The 13204-nt window shown below is 43.6% G+C and overlaps 1 pseudogene; it reads left to right on the forward strand.

Moving 5' to 3' along the window:
- The first annotated feature begins 506 nt into the window (after positions 1-506).
- Positions 507-13204, forward strand: part of LOC138102819 (SET-binding protein-like) — a 47055-nt pseudogene continuing 34357 nt past the window's right edge.

Here is a 13204-nt window from a genome sequence, read left to right on the forward strand (position 1 = left end):
AACAAGGGTTTATGGGTGTGGAAAGCTGTTTGTTCCCTCATTTATTTCCCAAGTTGAGTTGAAGGTGTTCGCATTTAGACAACATATATATATATATATATATATAAATTTTCATCTATTTAGCTATACACATGGTTATTGTTCCTTGCTTTGTGATACCAGATCTAGCCCTCAGAAATGCTGGCAAGCCTTGGTTCCCATTTTGCTTCAAGGAAAGCCCTTGAGATGCAGGGGAAGCCCAAGCATGCTCTGTGCCCTGTTTCAGTCAACTCCACACTCATGTTTGATACACATGCTCATGCTAACTTCCTTTTTTTCTTCTCTTTTCTTTTAACAGTGCCAGATCTGGTCTCTTCTGAGCTCCTTTCAGCCTTTGGGTGATTAGGACGTTGAATTTTGTGGACAGTTACCATTCGTTCCCTTGGATCGTACCTGCCCTTTTTTTCCTCATCCCCTCCTGCGCTCCTCTTCCCTCTGATAGAACTCCAGGGTGTTGCAGTATTGCTATGGAGCCCAGAGAGACTTTAGGCAGTTCTTGGCAAAGGGGGGGTGAGGCAGACTTTCTGTGAGCCACTGTCACCTCTGTGAAGCCTCTGTCTGCCTCCAGCTGTGCGGAGGAGATGATGCTGCCTGTGGCAGGCTCGGGGAAAGGGATCCTGGTGAGTGGCAAGAGGCTGGAGCCTAAGGAAGAGGATGAGCTGGGTTCTGGGAGAGATGTGGATTCCACTTCCAATGCAGACAGCAAAAAATGGATGGTGGGAGACGGCCTGGAGGAGCAGGAATTTTCCATCAAGGAGGCTAACTTTACAGAGGGGAGTTTAAAACTAAAGATCCAGACCACCAAGAGAGCTAAGAAGCCCCCAAAGAACTTGGAGAACTATATTTGCCCTCCTGAGATCAAAATCACAATCAAGCAGTCTGGGGAGCAGAAGCTTTCTAGAGCTGGTAAAAATAGCAAGGCTGCTAAAGAGGAAGACAGATCACACTCAGAAAGAAGGTAAGTCTTATTCTTTCCTGTATTTTCCCTTTCTCCTGAAAGCAGAGGGAGAGGAGAGGATTAAACCTGCTCAAACAGTTTGTGTCCAAGACATAACCTTTGCAAGGTTTGCAAAGCCTTGCTTGGCCATGGAGGCAGTAACACAGAGCAAGTGTCATCCTGCATCACTGCATATACTGCGGGGATGATCTTGAACTATCCTTCAGATGAACCAATTCAGAAGGGATCAAAAGTTCAGCCAGGCTTCTTCTATTTTTGTGTGCAATTGAGGTTTAAGATTAATAATTGCATGAGTGATAAATGAAGGAGCCCATTTCTAAACTGCTTTGTGCCTGAGTGCTAATGCTTGAGTCTTTTAGCAGTTAAGGCTTTCAGCTGCATTTTTAAAATACAGGAATGTGCATTGTGGACAATTGCATCCATTCCTGTATACCAGGCAAAGGGCTTAATTAATCGGGATGACAGCATTGTGTGAGCAACAGTATAGTTATGTTTCATAAAATGCTTCCACTATAAGTCTCGATTTCTCCCAGATGCATAACACTTTCTTGAAACATCCTTCTTCAGAGAAATTTTTTGGTACTTTAAGTTTGGGTAAAATGTAATCTTTTTATTTTTTCATTTAGTCAAGGAGAGGAAGAGGGAAGGGAAAAGAAAGAAAATCCTTTCATTGTATGAGCTATTTAACCCTTTTGTTTTGCCATTGGCTTGACTTTTCAGTAGTGTCACCTACATTTAGTCTTAAAATAAATTTAGTTTGAGTGTTTTAAGCAGTGCTGGTCAGGAGAGGGACACCTGGTGACTACTCACGTCTTTTTGGGTGTAGTGGTGTTTTCTGTCCTAGGCATTAGACGAAGGAGCTTTAGTCATGTTGAGGATTTATCGCAGTACAAATAGAACCATAGAATCATATAATAAGATGAGTTGGAAGGGACCCACAAGGATCATTGAGTCCAACTCCTTTCCCTGCACAGAACCATCCCCAAGAATCACACCATGTGCTCAAGAGCATTTTCCAAATGCTTCTTGAACTCTGTCAGGCTTGGTGCTATGGCCACTTCCCTGGGGAGCCTGTTCCAGTGCCCAACCACCCTCTGGGTGAAGAACCTTTTCTGAACATCTAACATAAACCTCCCCTGACTCAGCTACATGCTGTTTCCTTATGTCCTGTCACTGATCATGAGAGTGAAGAGATTGGTACCTGCCCCTCTGCTGCCCCTCGTGAGGATGTTGAAGACTGCGATGAGGTCTGACTTCAGTTTCCTCTTCTCCAGGCTGAACAGACCAAGTGACCTCAGCCACTCCTCATAAGGCTTCCCCTCCAGACCCTTCACCATCCTCATGACCCTCCTTTGGATGCTCTTTAACAGCTTAATGTCTTTTTTATATTGTGGTGCCCAAAACTGCACACAGGACTCGAGGTGAGGCTGCACCAGTGCAGAGCAGAGCGGGTTGGAAGGGACCTTAAAGATCATCTAGTTCCAACCCTTCTGCCATGGACAGGGACACCTTTCATTAGGCCAGGCTGCTCAGAGCTCCATCCAACCTGGCCTTAAACACTTCCAGGGATGGGACATGCACAACCTCTGGGCAACCTGTGCCAGTGCCTCACCACCCTCACAGGAAAGAATTTCTTCCTAATATCTAATCTAAATCTACTCTCTTTCAGTTTGAAGCCATTCCACCTGGTCCTGTCACTACATGCTCTTGTAAAGAGTTCCTCTCCATCTTTCTTGTAGGCTCCCTACAGGTACTGGAAGGCTGCAATGAGGCCACCCCGAAGCCTTCTCTTTTAGAGGCTGAACAATCCCAATTCTCTCAGCCTTTCCTCATAGGAGAGGTGTTCCATTCCTCTAATAAGCTTGGTGTCCTTCCTCTGAACTTGCTCCAACAGGTTGATGTCCTTCCTGTGTTGGAGATGCCAGAGCTGGATGCAGTACTCCAGGTGTGGTCTTAGCAGAGTGGTAGAGGGGCAGAATAATCTCCCTTGACCTTCTAGCCACACTTCTTTTGATGTAGCCCAGGATACTCTGTCTCCTTAGTAGCACGTGGGCATCATGATGAGTTCAGACAGGAACTCAAATTTGATGAAAGACTCATGAGTATCTCCAAAACCTGGAAAAATTAATCTGGGTTGTAGGCACCTATTGATTTTAGCTTGGAGCATGACTTGGCTTTCCTGCTCATGCAGCTTGGATCCCTCTCTTCCCATACACACTTGATGAATACTCAAAGGGCTACTTGAAGCCTTGAGGAGGATAATTGCCAACAGCTCTCCCTGGACACAGCTTCCTCGGCAGACTGACTTAGACCAAAATTTTCAGAACTCTAAATCACTTTTTGAAGCATCAACATTTCCCATTGAATCAAGGGAGAGCCCAAGGGGATGAACATTTCTCACTATGAGAGTACTTCTCTTAGAAGCTGAACTTGAAAAGAAAGCAACAAATCAAGTGTATTTTTTTTCTCAGAATCCTGCTAAATGACATCATCTATGTGCATGAAAAAAGTAGCTCTTTTTACCACAGCAGAGATTTGGCCCTAGAACACTGAGATTTTCCCGTCTATCAAGAGGAATGGGCTGTCTTCTTAGCACCAAGCAATGTCTTATTTCCACTTCCCCCTGAATATTTGCAGAGGTGATGAAAGTCATTACAGGAGGAGGAGGAGACTCGAAATGAGTGGCAGGGGTTCCAGTGCTGGCAGCACAATTACTTTCATGGCCAATGCGTGTGTCTTATGGCAGTTAGAGAGATTTTTTGGGGGGAAGATAGTTAAGAGGAAGCAGCAAATTGAAACATGGAGCTGTACCTGTCTGGTCCAAATGTGTGTTTCCCTGGGAGCATGCAGGAACCTTCTGCATAGAATCATACAATATCCTGAGTTGGAAGGGACACACAAAGATCATTGAGTCCAACTCCTGACCCTGCACAAGACACCCCCACAGAACAATGGTTCTGCATGTTCTTGCAGAACTGATGAGACCTACAGTAGTAGTTAAAGAAAAAAGTTATTGTCACATGTCGTGGTTTGATGCTGGCTAAGCACCAGGCACTCACGAATAAAACCATCTACTTATTTTCCACTGCTATAGCTGAGCAGAGGGGGGGAATTGAAAACTTCATTTTCATGAGTTGAGATAAGGATTATTGAAAAAAAACCCACTTTAAGGTAAAACAGGTTCAAAACTTAAACAGTATAAAGAAGATTTATTATTAACAGAATTAAAAGTTAAAAGGGTAATGAGAATCAAAGCAAATCTTCAGAACACCTTTCTTTCCCAGTCCCTCCCTCTTTCCACTGAGTATGCAAGGAAACAAAACATGGGGTTTTGGTCAGTATTTCACTTCTTAAAAAAATCTTCTTCAGTATGCTTCAGGAAAAGAGTTTCTTCTGCTGTGCCGTGGGATCCTTCCCATGGGAGATAGTTCTCTGCAAACTTTTCTAGCATGGTTTTAACTTCCACAAGCAGCAGTCCTGCCTGAACCTGCTGTGACGTGAGCCCCTCCCACAGGCCAAGCAGTCTTCTCACAACTGCCCAGCGTGGGTCATTTTAGTTCATGGAGTTTAGTCTTTTAAGGATGAGCTGTTCTAGTTTGGAAGCGAAGGGTCTCATCCTCTATCTCTAAAAGCAAGGGTCATCTCTCTCTGTTTGAGTTCCTCACTAGATTACAGCTTTTCAGCTTCCACGCTCTCCAGCATATGTACTCTTTTTTCACGGGCTGCATGTGGATCTCTGTACCCCCTCATGCACCTCATCAATTATAGGGAAACAGTTTGTTGTATTATAGTCCTTACCATGGCTTGCAGGAGAATCTCAGCTCTGGTGCTTGGAGCACCTCCTCCCTCTCCTTTTTTTCAATGACCTCGGTGCCACCATGTTGTTTTTCCTCTCGTGTCCTCACCTTGCCTTTTTTCTCTGACTTGGAAGAAAGTTGGTGTTTGTAAGTTGAAGTTGAGAGGTTGATCTAGTCTGGGCTCTGCATCGGGGAGTTGCTCGCCATGTCTCTCACTGCTGGCCACGTGGTCCCTGCTGGCACCGCACAGCTGGCCCTGGCTATGTGGTCCCGGCCTCAGGAGGGCCCCCGCTGCATGGTCCTGGTCTCGGGAAGGCCCCGGCCCCGTGGCCCCCCGCTGGGATGGGCCTCCGCGGCCGCCTCACCACCCCTCGGGAGAAGAAAAAAGAGAGCTTCCCACAGTTTTCCCTTTCTTAACTATGTCATCACAGAGGCTTTACCAACTTCGCTAATTTGGCTAGTAACCTGCCCATCATCAGAGCCTTCAGCGATTGGCTCTGTGCTGGACATAGAAGTTTCGAGCAGCTTTTCTCCTGCCCCCACCAAAAACCAGGCTGTGTTAAACCATTGCATCACATTTAAATGATTCTGGTGGTTTTGATATTTCAGAGTTAGGCTGTTTGATTGTCTGTTGCTTTAATCAGTACAAACTCCAGAAAAGCAACTATTGGCAGCAGCAGGAGGGAACGATGCATTTAAACCAGTGGGGCAGACTTTAAGCTGGCATCACTCCACTGTCCTGTGTGAATTTTTGCCAGGAGAGTTTGGCCCAATGTACACATTTACCTTGCACATCGGAGAAGCATTATTATTTGAGTTTACCACCTTGTTCATGGATACAGGGCATATATAGAGGCCCCACAGACCATATATAAGCTCAGCATAACCTGACCTGCAAGTGCTATTCTTGTGTCTGGTGGGTGGGGGCAGTTGTTTTGCACCTCATGATGTAGCACCTGAATTTATTTTTCCCTCTGAGGAGGAGCAAACTCTTTCAGGACTTGAAAAATCACTTAAGTTTGTTGCATAATAATTACAGCCACATGTCCCGTAGTCCCCAGTGCTTTGAAATACCACTTCAGCATTCTTGCAGGAGTTTCAATACATGCAGCATAGAAGGCAAGTAATGAAAACATGGAAGCAATTTAAGTAACAACATGTGGGTATACAAAGGACTGGTAATGCCAGCAATGTAGAAAGGGACTGTGAACTGGGGATATAGCATTTATTCAGTGGCCACTTAGGGAGGAAGAAGATATGCCTGTTCCTAAGCTTTACACTGCTCTGCTAATTAGGCAATAGGGATTAGTGCCTGATTTCTAAAGCTGTGGTCTGGGGTGCAGTGGTGATTAGAAGGGGGCTCTGTGGAGAGCCATGCTGCTCATGTGCCAAGGCCTGGGTTTTTTGCCTTTGATTACAGCTGCTACGCTATATTAAAAGACATAAACATACATTAAATACTCATATTGCATTTCCATGAGAGCAATTGCCTGGTGGATGTTATGTGATCATGAATGGGAGGGAGGGAATCCAGGAGAGGATCTTGCTGAATGCAATTGCTGATGCCCTGGACTGGAAAGTGAGAGAGCATCAGTGTTGGGAACCTTGAATGCTTGGCTGCAACACAACTTTTGGGATTTCTTTTAAGTCATGACCATGCCAAGTTTCACATCAGCTTTCCCTGCCAGAAAATAAGAGTGAAGGTAGTTTCCTAACCTCTTCCCCAAGGCTGCTCAGAAGGTGAATCATAGCTTGGGCTGTCCCTGCAGCTGCTTGTGTAGCAACTGGAAAGTGCACAAATGTTCTGTAAGAGTTTGCTCTTATTTCAACCCTTTGGTGCCTGGGGATGGAGTGGGCTGAACCCCTGCCACTTCTAAACCTACAAATGGCTCCATTTCATTTAATCTGATTGGAGAAGGAGGGGGGAAAAAAAAGCCAGGAGCCCAAGGCATGTCCTGCTGGCATGATGGAAAGCCCTGAAGCTGCTGCTCTCCCACCTACAGCAGGGTTACTCGAGTCCAGCTTCATCAGCATCACTAAAAGTGCCTTTTTCTTCAGGTAAGGAAACATGCTATCAGTCTGGAAGGACACTGAAAGCATAGCACCAAATGCAATGAAGCAATTCATCAGCATTCCCTGACTGTCATGTAGAATTTAACAAGCCCCAGATAAGCAGTATTTCCCTGGTTTTATTTCCTTTCTCCCTCTGCATTTGCTGCTCTGTCTGTTTTCTTGTGTCTGCAAACACTTCATTTTCCATCCTTTCTTTAAGCATAGCCTGACAAAGTTTCTTTGGACCTTTCATCATATACATAATGTCCTGCTTTGGGGGATGTAAGCTCATTTTTTTGTAATTATTATTGCACTGGGATTTTTTTTTTGAGAGCTTGGGAAGGGTGAATGCATTTTATTACTGAGAGATAAGCAGCAGCAAGTCAATTAGAAGGAAAGCTGCTTTGTGTGCAGAGGAAACTCTATCCTTGAATTTTCTTGCAATGTTTTTTTTTTCCTTTGAGTTCCTGTAGGTATTTGCCATTTCTTTACAGGAAGCAATTTTAGCACTTTTCCCCTTGAAGTTTAATTTATAGTGTTCCTTTTCTCTGCCCCATACATGCAACTTTCTCCTGCAGTTTGCCTTTCCTTGAGGACTCTCTTATTCACATGCTTTCCCTATTACAACCCCCTTCTTACAGAAGATCATGAACGCTGCCCACTCTCTCCTTCCTCCTCCTTTGCATCTGTACTAGTTTGAAAACAAACCAGTGGGAGGCACCAAGTCAAAATAAAAATTTAATGGGGAAATTAAAAAATAAAGGCAGAAAACACTGAGTTAAACTGACAGAGTCAGGATACAACCTGACACCCTGTTAGTCAGGGTGGTGGTAGCAGTCCAATAAGATGGTGGCTGCAGTCCTCCTGAAGTGATGGATGTGGTTCTGCTGAAGCAGTGATCCTGTAGAAAGGGGCTGCTCTTCCTCGGAAGGTCCAGTAGTGGCTACGTAGCTCCTGTCCTCTGGGAATCCAGTGGAAAGGGTGTCTGTGGTGTTCAGAATCTCAGATTATATCCAGGATGGAATGCTTGGTTCCTCCTTCTGGGTGGAGCATCTCACAATGGGATGATGAGTCATGACGCAAGGTGTTGATGGGCTCATTAACAAGATAGTCCAGAGGGAGGAGGCAAGGAAACACTGCCCCACCTGGTTTCCACAGTTCATGAGGATGGTAATAGAATACACTGCAACCCAGGACAGCATCACTGACTGCACATTGAACTTTCCCTCCAGGTTCTTACGTGCATCCACAGCTCTTGTTGGATTTCCCCTTGCACTAGACTCCTCTCTCCAGTGATTTGTGTGCATGATCATCCAGTTGCTCATAGTGCATGCTTATTCCTCTTTGCTAAGAACATCCCCATGTGATGTTCTCTGAGTCAGCTCTTTCTGTTGTGATCCCAAACATGGCTTGGGGAGTTTATGTAAGTGCTTGCTCCCTGTGCTGCATGTGGCTTAGCAAGGAGAAGTCACTCAGGTGTTTGTGGTGGTACCTGCTTGAAGTGTCAGACTTTGATTTACAGCTATTTTTATTTTTATTTTTATTTTTATTTTTATTTTTATTTTTATTTTTATTTTTATTTTTATTTTTATTTTTATTTTTATTTTTCCAAAGGATGGCGTCTCCATAGCCCCTTCAGCCTGTACCTGTTTCTGTGCTAGTTTGGCCCCTACTCTTTTTAAGTAAAGCCTTGAGGCTGCTCTAAATGATGCTGGTGGCAGGTACCTGGAGGTCACACCAGCAGAGTAAACCTCTTCCTCTTCCCAGATTATGGAATAGTAGAAGAGCCCCAGAAGTGCCAGAACAATGGGGAAGTGTTCTTCTAGCTGCCTTTAAGATGAAACTAGCTTTTGAGCAGCTGAGAGACCAATTCAGAGCTGCTCTAACAGGCAGGAGGCTCCTGGAGGTTTTAGTCTTTCTACACAAGCATATGGGTGCAATGCTACACAAACTCAGTTCTTTGATAGTCATCCCAGGTTTCTTTTTTTTGGCTAGCTTTTCTTTCTACCATATTGCTAAAGGCACAAATGAAACAGCTGCAGTTTAATGCCTTCCCACCAAAGGGTGGTGAGGTACTGAAACAGGTTGCCCACAGTTGTGGATATCATAACTACTTTGGGCTCTGCCCAAAAAGAGAGCAGGCATTATTAATTTCTTTGTAAAAAAGAGCTTAAGAAAATAGTTTTGCTCTGAGATGAGAACCACTCAGGCCCAGGTTCATCTTGGTCCTTGAAGGCACCTGAGGTGCCCAAACTGGACTTTCAGTCCTCCTGGGCTCCCCTGTAGTCACCTGGAGGAGGCCGGTCCCTCCTGAAGGTGGTTTAATCCTCCATGTGATGAGCAGGGAGGGTTGGATCTCAGCATTTACCCTTCCTTCTCCTTCTCCAAAGCCTGCTAGAAATGTGTCCGCCTTGCATCGTGCCATGGATATGTTGTGACGGGAATAAGGCAGTGTCTTTTCCAGCTCGGTGCTCTGCCTGAGCCAGCTGATGCCCATCCCTCACTGTCTGTCTGCTCCCAAAGAATTGTGACTTTTTTTTTGCATGTAGCCAAGTATTTCTTAAGGAAGCAAATGTCTGGCTGGGAAGGGATGGGCTGAGGAAGTGCAAGCAGGATTTTACTGCTGAATATGGAGTGCCAAAGGAGGAAGACTAGTGTATTTGATTAGCTGCCATATGACCAGGGCTTGTGGAGGCTATCTGTGTCAAGGACAGGTTTTGTTTTGCAGAAGTCCCTCCCTCCCACTGCTGAATTTCAATGGCCTCCTGTGACATTTCCTTGTTTGCTTGTGCTGTGCCTCTCTTTTCAAACCATGACAAAATGTCCCCAGTGCTGGTTTTGGGGATTAGGAGATGCTGCAGGGAAGCAATAGGGGAAGTAACTGGGAACAGTGCAGGAAGCTGGGGGTCCAGCTGGAGGTCCCATAGTCCCCACTACTGAACCACAGGAGGGGAGAGGTGCTGTTCCTGGCAGCCTTGTAAAGGCTTGGCCGAGTCAGTGTATGCTGGTTGTTTCGAAAGCACCATGGTCTCCAGGCCAACAGAGATGTGTTAGAGATGTGACACACTGGCATGTGCACCCAGAGCCGCAAACCTCTGTACTGGTTCTTTCATCCCATTTTCATAAGGTCCTTAACCCATTTAGCAAGTTGCCAATTACCAAACAAAGCATTGAACCAATGGTATTCATCCTCTTCCCTTAATTTTGAAACACCTAATTGTAATTCATTGATATTAGCAAACACTGATTTGGAGTGGTCAGAAAGATTTATACAGCACATGCCATCAAACTCTTCACAACCATGTCCATGTGCCAGCAGCAAGAAGTCAATGGCTGCTCAATTTTGCAACATAGCGTGTCTAGCAGAATCTACATCAGTTAATAATCCTGATAAAGCAAACGAAGTGGCATTAGTCTGTTTAGCAAGCCAGCAACCTAATCTATTTAACAATCCTAACGCTTTTCTAGCTGCTACTGCTGGGGCAAAGAAGGAAACCAAAACACGCTTTTCTAAACTCCAAAAACCAAGATTGTCATTGCAGTCTTTTGCAAAAGAATGCAAAGACCATTTGTCACGGGTTATATGTGTCTGATTTAAAAGCATAGTCAAATTTGGGGCAAGCATAGTAAGGCGGCCAATAGTACATGGTCCACCAATAGCACGTGAAGGCAACACAGGCCAAGCACGATCCCCACAAATCAAAAACACCCCTCGAGGTAATTTGTGTGGAAATTTCTCAGAAGGCGCTTGATAATATGTAACGTTATCGTGATTTAGAACTGTCCAATTGCACCATGCTGAGACATTCCAAAATATGGGATTTTCAGGTGACACATTTTGAATAGCGCTACAAAATGAATCACCCTTGCACCTGTAAAGCCATTATCTTATCAAGACTGTTACTGGTCATCTGCTGGTCACAGGATAAGATACATGGAATACAGATCACAATCAATAAGAACCCATCAAGAACAACCATGCCACTGACAAAGAGACCTGCAGCATAGGAAAACAAAAAGATAGTGTCCAATGTCCCCACAGAGAGAGAGCTGCTTCTTCTTCTGCATTTGGAAGTAAATGGCTACTGTTGCAGAGCTCATATGACTGGAGCTCAGGGGCTGTGCTGTTTAGGCAGGAGAGAGTCCATTAGCTGGAAATGCTGACTTTAACATTACCGAATGTCTTTCTGGAAGCATGGAACAGGGAATAACTGAAGAAGGTCAGCAGGAACACAATAACATGATGGTAGGTACAGTGGAACACAAGGCCTCTGTTGGCAGGCTGCCTCCGTTGGCAGGCTGCCTCTGTAAGCTCCCAGGCCCAGCCATGTTCCTGGCAGTCCTACCTCTGCTCCTGCTTTGGCCACAAGGGCTGAATGGTGATTGAGTCATTTTTTTCTCTCACTGGGCCTCGTTTTCTCGGAGATGATTGATGTTTGTCCAGTCAAGCAGGTAACCACTCTAGACCTGTTGGCAATAAAACACATGCGTACCTCCTCTCCTAGGTTAGTAAATCAGCTAGGCCTTGCCATTGCAAACCCAATTGTGGATCCTTATGGAAAACCTTTTAGAAATTGGTTTCACACATGCAAATATTCAAACTGGTATCGCTTTGCTGGGGATCAAAATTGATGATCTGCCTGCAAAAACTTTAGTGAAAATATTGCATTATCTAAACATTCCTGAGGAGCCATATTCCCCCTTTTTGTTTTCGTGATTACATGCACATCTCTCACCATGAACATGAAGGCAACAGAAAAGCAAGAAAATACATGTAATGAGACAGTAAACCCATGCTGAACAAAAATAAGCGAGGCAATACCCATAATCATTAGCACACGAGAGAGCGAATAGTGACTCAGAGCAATACACCCTCAATTGCCTAAATACTGTACCATCACCCAGAGTCTGCAGTAGCTGGCAAGCCCCGTTTCACAATGAGGACCTGGAGAACCTTCGCGGACAAGGCTTCCATGTTCACCTCGAAAGGGAGTCCAGCTTTTATAAGTCTGAATCAGCAAGTCAAAGTGACTCAATTACATTTTTAGTGCAGAAACACCTGAGTCTGTTGGCATGCTTCCCGACCAGGTAGGGCCAGGGCTTGGCCGGAGCCAAGGCCTTAACTGGTAGGGTTTCCCTGACATATCCTACAAACAAGCCTCTATTAATAGCAGTTGGGAAAGTCTCCTAAAAAGATGCATGCCTTACAGATAGCTACACAACAGTATGTGAAAGTTTGTAAAGCAGCCAGCTTTGTCATTTATCCTTAGCGAAGTAGTCAATGGTATCATAAACAAACTGCAAACAACCAAAGAAATGCATATGTATAACATCAAATAATATCTTCTGGATAATGCCCTTCATAAAAGTGAATTCACACTATGACATTAAGAACATATTCAGAATCAGTAATACATCTATAGTAACTTATTCTAAAAAATCGAGAGTATACTTCTCTGCACAGCTATGCATATAAGACAATAAAGCAAAATAAAAGCAAGAAAGAAAGCACTAAACACCTTACAATCAATAATATCCATAACTTGGAAGTGTTACTCATCCTTCTCTGCTACCTATGAAAGATAAAACAGCAAAGATTGTTAATGAATAATTATCTTAATTGACAAATGCAGAACACCTATACCCATAGAATTTTCAATGAATTTTGGGATCTAACAAATCGCAACTTCACATAATTTTACAACTTATTATCTTATATTCTTAAAGAGTTGCTTACCAATTCTCCATCACAATTGGCTCAATTGGCTTAATCTCATCTCTATAAAAACAGGAACTGTATCTTTCAATTTAAATGAGCATATTTCAACAAAACTTATACTTGACTTCACTCAAATTAAATGTTACTTAAACATAAAAGAAAGAAAACCGAACAGAACTTAGTTAACATCACTGAACAGAAATTAATCTGAATATAACCTTAACAGAAATTAAAAGAACAGAACTTAAGCTGAACACACTTAAACTTGAAACTAAACAGCCCTTAAACTTGTCAGAAATTAAACTCAGCAGAACTCAAGCTTAACAAAACTCAAATCTAACATCACCTAAATTTTACAGAACTTAAACTTTACAGAACTTCAAATTAACAGAACCTAAACATCACATAAATTTAACAATACTTAAACTTAACAGAACTTAACATCACTTAAACTGTACAGAGCTGAAACAGAACAGAACTGAAAATTAACATCACTTAAATTTAACAAAACTTAGGGTTGAGAGTGTTCCCTTAAAAGTGTCAGATACAATAATATTTAACTCATCTTGACTCCATTGTTGCAAGAAAGCTAGCAAAAATTTGTCACGCAACAGATAAACATCAATGAACAATATGGAA

The sequence above is a fragment of the Aphelocoma coerulescens genome (genome assembly GCF_041296385.1).
Source record: "Aphelocoma coerulescens isolate FSJ_1873_10779 chromosome W unlocalized genomic scaffold, UR_Acoe_1.0 ChrW_unloc_scaf_2, whole genome shotgun sequence".
NCBI lineage: Eukaryota > Metazoa > Chordata > Aves > Passeriformes > Corvidae > Aphelocoma > Aphelocoma coerulescens.